The 11616-nt window shown below is 31.4% G+C and overlaps 1 protein-coding gene across 1 annotated transcript in view; it reads right to left on the reverse strand.

Annotated features, from left to right (window-relative positions):
- The window catches only part of LOC137253328 (speract receptor), a 209819-nt gene extending 199705 nt beyond the window's left edge, over positions 1–10114 (reverse strand). The window contains exon 1 of the mRNA XM_067790059.1: positions 9688–10114. The gene's annotated coding sequence lies outside the window, so the exon portion shown is untranslated. The remainder of the gene's footprint in view (positions 1–9687) is intronic.
- Between the last annotated feature and the right edge of the window lie 1502 nt (positions 10115–11616).

Here is an 11616-nt window from a genome sequence, read left to right on the forward strand (position 1 = left end):
TCGTGGTATTCGGGTATAAAACGCTCAAATAAAATTTTTTAATCACAAATACATATCTCTTGAAGACAAACTTGAAGTTTATTTATATAAAAAAGTATACACGTATATTTTTTTTATAAATTTTCTTTCGAAATGCGTGATGCCACAACAAATTTAAGCCTGCACTACAACTTGTTCTTGCAACAAGCATGTCGAAAGAAATTTAAACAAAAGTATAAAGAAATGAAAATATATATTTTAAAATTGCAAACAACCTACAAAAAATTTCTTTGACGTTTTCTTATTAAAACTATATTGGTCTTGAATGAACAAATTTTGGATAAGTAGGTTTTTTTTAAATAGATAAATTGCAGCACTTTGCATTGTGATGGAAAACCACTTCCAGAAATAACAGGTCGTGAAAAGGGAAACGACTTCCAGTTGTTGTTACTTGCAGGAATGTTGAACAGTTAATAGGAGCTCCAACATTATATGCTGCAACAGGCTCGGATACGTTGTATGAACTGTTATTTGAATGGGATCTGAAGGATGATATTGTGGCCTGTTGTTTTGATACGACATCGGTTAACACAGGCGTTATAAAAGGAGCTGCAACGTTATTAGAAAAAAACTTGAGCGAAAACTTTTGTATCTACCTTCTCGTCATCATATTTAAGAAGTTCTGCTGAGAGTTATTTTCCAGTAAATACTAGTAAGGTCGTTCAGTTATTTCGGCGATTTCAAGAAAATTGCAAAAACATCGACAAAAATAGTTTTAGAGATTTGCTACAAAATAACGAATTGAAATTACTTTTAAGCGATAGCAAAGATACTATTTTAAAAACTCCACTAAGGAATAGTTGAAAAACAAAATAGTAAGAGATGACTATAGCGAATTATTGGAATTAACGTCTATATGTCTAGGAGCAAGTGATGGCATAAAGTTTCGTGTACCAAAGCAAACTCATCATACTCGTTGGATGTCTAAGGCATTGTATTGCTTAAAAATCTATTTATTTCGTGAACAGTTTAAACTAACGGAGTATGAAGAGAATTCGATAGCAAGTATATGCGCGTTTATTATATAATTCTATGTATGGTAAGCTTTGGTTTTACTGTACCAATCCTCATAGATCACCTCTTCAAGACTTATCTTTTATTAAAGAAATTTATAAATACAGAAATGTTAATAAAAAAATATCTGACATTGCAATAAAAAAGTTGTGTAACCACCTATGGTACATGTCTGAAGAATGTATTGCATTGGCATTGTTCGATGATGACGTCTCTTGAACCATGAAGAAATAGATTGTGGAAAAACTTAAGAGCATAGACAACTGCGACAAGAAAACAGAAAATTTAAAGGGGTTACACTTAAGGCCCAGTGAAATAATCAATAAATTCATAGAAAAAGAACTACACGATTTTGTAAAAGGAAATACAATTGATTTTTATGGTCGGTTTGGGATATCATCTCAATTTCTGGAGGTAGATCCACTATTCTGGGGGGATACAGAAACCTATAAAAAAGCTAAGGATACTGTTATAAATATAAAAGTAGTTAACGACAAAGCAGAACAGGGAGTAAAGCTTATGGAAGAATATAATAGAATACTTACAAATGACGAACAAGAAAAACAATATTTTTTACAAGTTGTAACTGATTACAAAAAACAATTTGAATCACATACTAATTCATCATTAATTAGATCCTAGGAAATAATATCATATTATATACTTGTCAGCTAAAGTTTCACAAGATATACTTATGTATATGTTTAAAAAATGTATTTTCAAAAAAATTTATAATAAAAAAATTTGAAACAAACTCATTTACGTATACTCATTATATACACATTCTTTAAGTAATGGCATCGTGTTTAAGACATAATTTATTTTATAACTTTATTATTATTTCACCAATTTTTCTTGTTTTAGATTTATTTGAAAGTCAAATATCTCTAGAACTTACAAATAATACGATAAATTACGTTTCGCCCATAACAAATGAAGTAGGGTTGACCAAATTTAAGAAATTGTAGAAATTCGTAATTTTTCAGGATTTCAAGCTCTTTGCGCCACCTCTAACCCTTTTTCGATTGACCTAAAAGTTTGTATATTCTAGTTTTTAGGCTATTCGCATATTTCTAGGGGATGAGATCGAGAATGGGAACACTTTGGACAATAAGGGCCACCCTAATGTACATATACATATTTGCGAGTGTAAGTGTTGGAGTAAATGAATAAATGTGCAAAATTCAAAATTTAATTCTTTTCGCTATAAAATCGCTCTTGACCAATTTCGATTTTGTTGATATGACGCTGACACACACACACTCTCACACAATTATTTATGCGCTCATTAAAGTAATAAATTAATTTCTTCTTCTTCGTAAGCACTTGCCAAAAAAAATATTTTATTGCAATCGTTTTATTATTCGCATTCACTTTCATCTGTGCCAAAAAATTGTTTAGATATTTCTGCGATATGAAAACGTGTAACAAACTTTTAATTTTTCACCTACCTAAATCAAATACAATTAAAAAAAATTAGCATATAAATCGTTTTTTTTTTGTGGTAAATAAAATGCAAAAACAAAAGCAAGTCAGTCAAAAATTTAAAAAAAAAAAACTTAAAAAAAATCTTTAAAAATTTATAAGTTCAATATGTAAGTCACGTTTTTGCCGAGACATACAAATTCGCATAATGGAAAAATCGCATGCCAGTAAAAGAATTTGATAAAAGAGACGCACGCACTATTTAGTAAGTTTATTCGAATACCCAACAAACAATTTTAATCAAGCTTACTCTAGAGACATTTGATAACTAAACAAAATTAAAAATTTGAGCCTAAATTTTAAACCCTTTATCGATTCAAGCCATTTTTAAAACATTTTTGTACTAAATTATATTTTTAAATTTAGCTAGTTAAAAGTTGAAACTATTGTTGTTATAGTTGATTTTATATTTTGACAACTGTCAATAATATTGTGGCGAATATTAGCATCACTATGCTGTTAGTAAATAATCTTAACAACAAAAACAGCAAGCAGACATACTTATGTACATGTACACATTAAAGCAAGCCGTCACACTTACATAGAAGGCGACGAAAAATATTTTACACACATAACCAGCAGCTTAATGCAAAGAGAATATCTCAAATGCACATATGTAGTCGTCAGCGGAAGTTGTTGCTCACACATACACACGCATATAGCTAAATAACCAAGTATGCGACACAACTGTTCCATGCTCGTGAAAAGTCTAAACCTTAGGAGAAAGATGGCAAACAGAGAGTATAAAAGTGGCGCAGGCTGAGGAATAACTAATCAGTTTGATTTAAATACGCTACTAGTGAAGTATAATTGTGAAGTACTATTCCCAAAGTAGACAATTTTGCAACACTGAATATTGAAGTTATTTATTCAGTTCGGCGATTCGAACGTTAGCAGAAGGTGCATAATTATCAGGAACTCCTCAAAATTCATTACAATACTCTTATTCATTTGAACAATAAATGTAAAATCTCAAAATTTGTTTTAAAACAAAACCGAAAAGTTTATGAAATCTAAAAATAGAATTTTCTAAAACTTCTAGTTTTAAAACAAAACCAAACAGTTTGAAGTTACTAACGATGCAATGTGATGCCATGGCCTCTACGCTCATCTCACAGAATTTTGAGGAACACATGTACTGACCCTGACTCATAAGTCTGGTTCACTGCTACAACAACAACAACAACAACATATGGTTTAAAATTTGATGACCGGAAAACGTGAGCTGGTTTTCGAATTGTTTTTTAACTGGTATTCGAGAAATAACATTTTCTTAAGCCTTTGAAAAACATTTTAATCTTGTTGCTAACTGGGTACTTGTTGCTAACTGGGTACTCGGTAACAATAAAAAAGCTAGTGTAAATTTAAATTACATTTAAATAAAATTAGAGATATACATACACACATATTGTTGCGAATTTTAAGGATTGTCAATAACTCTGCACTTTTTTTATCTTTCGAATCGCTGAAATTTCGATTAAATATCTCAATATTGAGTATAGCAAAATGTACTTTATATACAACACTACTATGGTAGTAGTACTTCACAATTAAATTACTCGCGTACTTTACTAATTGCGTGTTAAAATCAAACTAATGGCTTATCACTTGAACCGCGCTGTTTTTATACTCTCAGTTGGCCTCATTCACCTATTTCTCCTAGTGAGTGTAATTAAAAAAAAAAAATTGCTATTCGTCCGAAAAGTCACGTTGCTGCAAATCTGGAAGAGTTACAACTTAGATGTCCTCGAAAATATTGCCCTTGTGCAGTACTTCCATAGTTTTTTTTTGTGAAAATATCGAGTAAATCTTTAGCAACATGTTGCATCAACACGTATCAACAAAACGACGCATTCTGAAAGTTTGTTAAAAAGTGCTGGAAGGATAAATAATGGATTTTCCAAGTGTTGGTCCATCCCATAATAACGACTTTCAGAATCCCGACAATACATAATCCCGAACTTTTTAGAAATGTCGACAACATACAATCCAGACTTACAAAATTCTCATCATAACGAAATCCCAACAAAACAATATCTCGATAGTATCCCGACAACTCGAAATCCCGACAACACACAACTCAGAAAAATTTTCTAAAATTTCGTTATAACAATTTACGCCTACGCAGAAAGGTGTTCTGCCCAGAAATACTGGGGATCGCATAGCCGGTGTTGAGTCATGTAAGTGTGTTGTGCAGAGATGTCTAAAATAATAGAACAATACCGAATATGTGTTTTTTATGAATGGTCCGGATTTGGCCGTATTGGGACTGTCGGTACTGTCTGTTTCGGGATTTTGTAAGTCAGTATGATGTTGTACATCCGTTTGTATGAAATATTGCTTATTTTAAAAAGACCAATATTCCTTAGTAAGCTTAAACATTTCAGCATTCCACAAATATGGCCGAGGGACACCTTGTGACCAATTTAGCCTTTAAATGCAGATTCAAACTAGACTAGACAAGGTAGAGTATAAGTTTGTTCAGAAAACTGTATCTGCGCCATGTCACCTTTCAGAAAAATACTATAATTTCTTTGCTGCAAAATTATTTGTTGTTTTATAATAAAAAAAATATTTTGCCGTAAAGTTTTAAAACCAAAAATGTTAAAGAAAAATTAACAAAAAATAAATTTGAGTCATAAGAAAATTAAAAAAAAAATGCAATAAAAAAACTTGAGTTTATTTCAAATTTTCAAGAGTGACTAATTTGCCAGCTAAAAATATAAAATAAACATTTTTTTCTTATAACTATTTATAGATAATTAATTTTTTGATTTATTGTTAATTTTTTTTTTCTGCGAAATTGCAGTATATATGTATGTACATATGTATAGATGTGGCAGATATGAAATGCATGTAAATATTTATTAAATGTTTTTTTTCTTATTCTGGTTTCAAAAATTTTTTTCCGCACAGAAGCACGTCAACAAAGTCAAATGCAGTCAAACGGCTAGCAAACAAGCGCCCACTTTATATCGTTAAACAACAAAAAATATACATATATGAAACCAAATAAACAAATGACGACAAGTCGAACAAACAAAAACAGACAAAAATTAAAAGAACAAAATGTAAAAAAAATATAAAAAAAAAGAATAAAATAAACAAGTAAAGGTGTCCAAGTTCGGTTGTAACCGAACATTATATACTCAGCGTGAGCTTCAATTGTACATTTCATTTCAGATAAATTACTTTTCTACATAACACGTGGCACCGCCCGTTAAAAAAATGTCTCCCCATTTCCTCTTACTTGATAAGTGAAATATTATTGATTCAAAACTATTTCTTGCTAAGTTGTAGCTTATTATTCTAGTCTACATCCCTTTTAAGCTTGTTTTATATCTAATTTGCCGTGGTCTTTAACCGATCCCGTCCATTTTTACTAGAAATATTTTCTGCTATAGGGAAAATCTGTGTACCCAATTTTATTACGATCCGTTAATTTTTCTTCGAGTTATGTCTCCCGAAACATAGAAAATTGCTTAGTCATAAAAGGGGCGGTGCCACGCCCATTTTTTTAAATTTGAAGTTTTTCCTCTTTATTATTATAAATCCACTTGGGAAATGAAATACCATTGATATAAAGCTCTTTTTTGCAAATGTATAGCTTATTTTATTCATCCACTAGCCTTTTAAGAATCTTTTATATAAAAGTGGACGTGGTCCTTAACCCATTTCGTTAATTTTTCTTCAAAGCATTCCTAATAGTAAAGGTAACCTCTGCCGAATTTTGTTACGATAAGTTTAACGATTTTTGATTTATGATTAATAATATTTGTAAATTAATTTTATCACAAGTAGGCGGTGCCACGCCCATTTCAAAAAATGTTTCCAAATTTTTATCAAGAGTCTCAATATCAGTCCACGTGACAAATTTCAACATTCTAGGTGTATTATTTAAATTATACGTTTTTTTGTGTTTTCCAAAATATTATATATATAAAAGTGGGCGTGGTTATCATCCGATTTCACTAATTTTCAATACCAATCTATTATGGGTGCAGATAAGCTAGTGTGTCAAATTTGGTGAAGATATCTCAATATTTACTCAAGTTATCGTGCTAACGGGCGGACATGGCTCAATCAAATTTTTTTTCGATACTGATGATTTTGATATATGGAAGTCTATATCTATCTCGATTCCTTTATACCTGTACAACCAACCGTTATCCAATCAAAGTTAATATACTCTGTGTGCAAAGCACGCTGAGTAAAAAAATAGCCTTGTCTTGCTGTGCCAAAGCACCTGTTGAACGAGCTTGAAAAATTGCAAGAGTAAATTTGCTATGTGCATGTACAACAACAACAGTAAATAAATGCAAAAAAGTTTAGCTTTAAAGCTCATGCTAGGTTAAACAAAAAAGGTATTTTGCATTTGTAAGCATTTCTATGATCGACAAACACAACGACAAAAATTTGTTGCATTGATTACATTTGATTTTATTGCACAAACACAGAGAGCAGCACATTGGCACACTTTGAAGCAAAATATAAAAATAAAATAAAAGAAGCATAACACTGTGCTGCAACTAAAAAAACTACAACTACATCATGGGATGGCATACCCATACAAGTGATGGAAGGAAATCAGCTGATTGGTACTTTGTTATTTGATTTAACATTTCATTTTCTGCTTTCAGGGAAGGTGCTGATGAAGTTCGCTTCGGCACGAAACATAGTCTTCGCTAGTGACAGATTCTCAAAGCAACTTGATCGTATCCGCCAGAAAAATGCGATCAGCGCGTGATCGACAGCAGATATAGCCTCACTCTAAGACGGGCACTATCCCAGATCCCAATTTGCTTGCCCTGTATATTGAGAAATTTAAGATATGTTTACGTCACTGTACAATGAAAAAACCACTCACACCACCTCAATGAAGGTTTGTATAGAGAACCGCTTACGAACTAGTCAAATGGGGGTTTTTATACTCGACTCTGGCACTTCTTTTCTGAGATCAATAATCGAACTAATATTTTTAACTTGCCGCAAAAATGAGTTTGTGGAGCTTGATATGAAAGAAAATTTGATGAATTTAAAATGAAAATTTGGAGTTCTAAAAAAATTTTGAATTTCAAAGTAGAAATCCTGATATGAAAGATCTGAATTTGCAATGGAAGTTTTGCGCATAAGTTAAAAAATATTATATTTAAAGTTTATATTTTTAAATTTAAAATGGAAATTCTGAACTTGAATTAGAGCGTTCCGAAGTTGAGATAAAATTTCTGAGTTTGAAATAAAAATATTTAAATTTAAAAAAGAAATTTTGAGATGAAATGGAATTTGAAATGGAAATTTTTAATAGAAATTTTGAATAGAAATCCAGAACTTGAACAAAAGATTTCGGAACATAAGAAGAAATTTTCAAACGTTTTTAATCTGTACTGAAAATTCTGAAAATATGATGAAATTGTTGAATTTTAAATCAAAACTTTAAATTTGAATTGGATATTATGGATTTGACTTTGAGTTTTCTCAACTTGAGTAAAAAATTATTAATTTTGAATTTGAAACTATAAATTCTGAATGGAAATTCTGAACTTTTAACTACAGTTTTTGGAATTTGTGATTAAAATTTCTGAATTTCATATTTTTAACTTTTTATTCTGTAACGAAAATGGTTCGAAACTTTTGAATTTGAGATTGAAATTCTAAGTTTGACTTGCAAATTTTTTTTTCGAATGTGAGATGAAAATTTCTGAATTTTGAAATTTGTAATGGAAATTCTGAAAAAATGTTCAAAAGTTGAATTAGAAAACGAAATTCTACATATTTATTGGAAATTCTGATTTTTTTTATTATTGTCTGAGCTTAAGAAGAAAATTTCTGAATTTGAAATACGAAATTTTAAATTTGAAATATGATGAAAATGAAAATTAATAACTTGGAATCGTGATTCCAAACTTTAATTAGAAATTCTGAATTTCAATTAGGGAATTCCGAACTTTAGATACAAATTTCTGATTTCAAATAAAAATGTCTAAATTTGAAACTTAAATTCTGAAAATGCCATGGAAATTTTCAAGCTGAAATTTAATTTAATTTCAAATCGAAACTCTAAATTTGAAATGGAATTTCTGAACTTGATTTTTGGTTTCTGAAAAAGTATTTCCCCTTAGTCTTACTCCAAAGAAGAAAGTTTTTGAATTAAAATTCATTCAGTCTGTATTTACAAAAACTTTGTAGACGGTGAAGGGTTAAATTTGAAATATGATGAAAATGAAAATTAACAATTTGGAATCGAGATTATAAATTTTAATTAGAAATTCTGAATTCCAAATAAAGATTTCTGAACTTTAGATACAAACTTCTCATTTGAAATAAAAATTTCTAAGTTTGAAATTTAAATTCTGAAATTGCCATGGAAATATTCAAGTTGAAATTAAAGTGGTAAATTTTTGATGGAAATTTTGAACTAAGACTGAAGTTTTCGGAACTTGCGATGACTATTTTAAAATTTGAAATAAAATAAATTTAAAGTTGTAATAAAGGTTCTGAAAATGCGTTAAAAATATTGAAACTGAAATGGAAAGTCTAAATTTGAATGGGAAATTCTGAATTTAATCTAGAGTTTTCCGAACTAGAGATGAAAATGCATGAATTTGAAATAAAAATTTCTAAATTTGAAGTGAAAATTCCGAGAATGCGTTGAAAGTATTGCATTTGAAATCGAAATTCTCAATTTGAACTAGAAATTTGATTTATAGCTTCCTCAACTTAATATGAAAATTTCTGAATTAGGAAAAAAAATTTAAATGAATTTTTTTATTTGAAATCGAAATTCTAAATTTGAAATGGAAATTCTGAACTTAATTTTTTGTTTCTGAAAAAGTCTTTCCCTCTTAATCTTAGTCTAATGAAGAAAGTTTTCGAATTAAAATTTATTCAGTCTGTATTTAGAAAAACTTAGTAGTCGGTGAAGGGTGAACGAAATTAAAAACTTCGTCTTAACCTCAAATTTTTAAACAAAACTTGGACATTTTTTATGTGAATCGACTTTTTTAACGATTTTTTTTGAGCGGTTCCAAGTTAACAAATTCTCAGTTAACTCGTTTCAAATCAAGTCAAAATATGGAAATTCCAGTACACTGAAAAAAATTGTATGTATTTTTATGAGAAACCGACTGGATTTATATTTTCCCGACCTACCTTATGTTTATAGGTGGCATAAATAGATTCTTATTATATGTTACAATCTCCACTTTGTAGCACAGTGTAATTGACAAAAATGAGAAACACAAAATGTTGTACATACATATTTAAATTCCATTTAACTTATCGGTCCGATGCATTTATTTTGCATTTTATTTTGCATAATAGATACATTTGCAGCTATGCATGTATAGAATTTGTTGTTGCATGTACATAATTTAAATTTTTTGTTTGTAAATTTTGAATTCTTATTGCATGGAATAATTCTCATTGCCGTTTTCTTTTTATTTGCTTTTCCATTTTATTCCTTTGAATTTGTTTTCTATTCGATGATCAACCGTTAAATATTTACCGCACGACACAAAAGTCACAAAAAAACACATATAAATTAACCGTTAGAACACAACTATACCGTTATAACAACCGTTACCGACGAACGCCAAAACGCAACTGAATTCAACAACTGAAATCAAGCAAAGTGCGTCCAATAGCCAACCACTCAGCCAGTCAAGTTGCTCGTCTTTGCTTGCTTTGCCCTGCCTGTGCCTTGTCTGTTCTTGGCTCATATCAACCCGCTCAACGGCACCTCGCGATTTCAAACATACAAACAAACAAATGTGCGGGCCTACAGTGCGTATGTGAATTCAAATTGTTTGTGTTGTATGCATTGGTATGTGCATTACCAGCATGAGTTCACCACCCCCTCATACCACCTAACACCGAAAACAGTCTTTTGATAACTTCCTCTACTTACGCACGCTTTGGCGCGCTTATTAGCCGGCAAGCCAAACAGCTTAACACTCAATATGTGCCGTGCGAGACTATCGTCCTCTCACCGCCTCCCCTCCCACTCCACACATTACATTTGAGCGTATGTATTGGCATTTGTTTAGATGCGAGTTCGTTTTTGCATTGCAATTTCATTCATAAGTTTTTATGTTGTTTGAACATTTTTGTTGCTTTCTGGGCGCTTTCTTTGTGCTTGAAGAGTGAAGAACCTGATGCGCGCGCAATCATTTCGCTGTTTATTTTCTTGAGGAAGTGTTGGAAAGTAGTAGACAAAAAAGGATACGTATCTAGTTGATTTTTGACACCAAATCTATCAATCCCGAGCTACATAGAGAGATATTTGTGAACTTATCTAAGACGGTTTACTTTGTTGTCGCAGATTTCCAATCAACACTTTCAGTTACTTCTATGGATCTATGGATCTTTCTTATGGGGCGAATCCTTTGAGTCCGAAATCTCACTAAAATATGCGGTTGATAGGCCACTGTAGTCCGCACTACAAAAATGAGCAAGAGGGCGCTGAAAAGCCCAAATACTTCAAGACTCATGAATCATCCGTATTTAGTTAAAAAACGTTTAAAATACTTATGGGCGAGGAGGTTAAAAACCTCGTGCTTTCCACGGTCAAATATGCTGATCTCAAACGCCACTCAACTAAGATTGGTACCGAAGATCGTATTGTGATGGCAGGACTTAGCGTGAACTCCCCAAAAACAGAAATAGTGCTCTTTACCTACCTTCTCGCAGAGGTTAAGTGCAAAGGCTTTCTGATGATGTGATATACCTACCTAGGTTCGCTTGAGTTAGAGGCTAAGTACAGAGTTTAGGTAGAGGCTAAGTACAGAGCATAGAATCAAACTTGTATTTGGAGTTCTGCATGCATGGTATGCATATACAAGACGGGGTTCAACAGATGTTGCAGCGTAATTTGTAGCTTTTCCAACCCAACTGTCAACCACCTCTACGCATGACGAGACCGGTTAGAAATATGAAAGTTTCATATACATATTAACTAGGAGAGATTCTGCCGCCCTCACGTTTCTCACGAAAGGAATGAGTGGGACTTCCTATCGAGCAAAAATTGAGTGTCGGAAAATATCGGCCAACAACAGAAAATCCCACATTGCTCCCCAAAAA

Source organism: Eurosta solidaginis, chromosome 5 (assembly GCF_040869045.1).
Source record: "Eurosta solidaginis isolate ZX-2024a chromosome 5, ASM4086904v1, whole genome shotgun sequence".
NCBI classification, from domain to species: domain Eukaryota; kingdom Metazoa; phylum Arthropoda; class Insecta; order Diptera; family Tephritidae; genus Eurosta; species Eurosta solidaginis.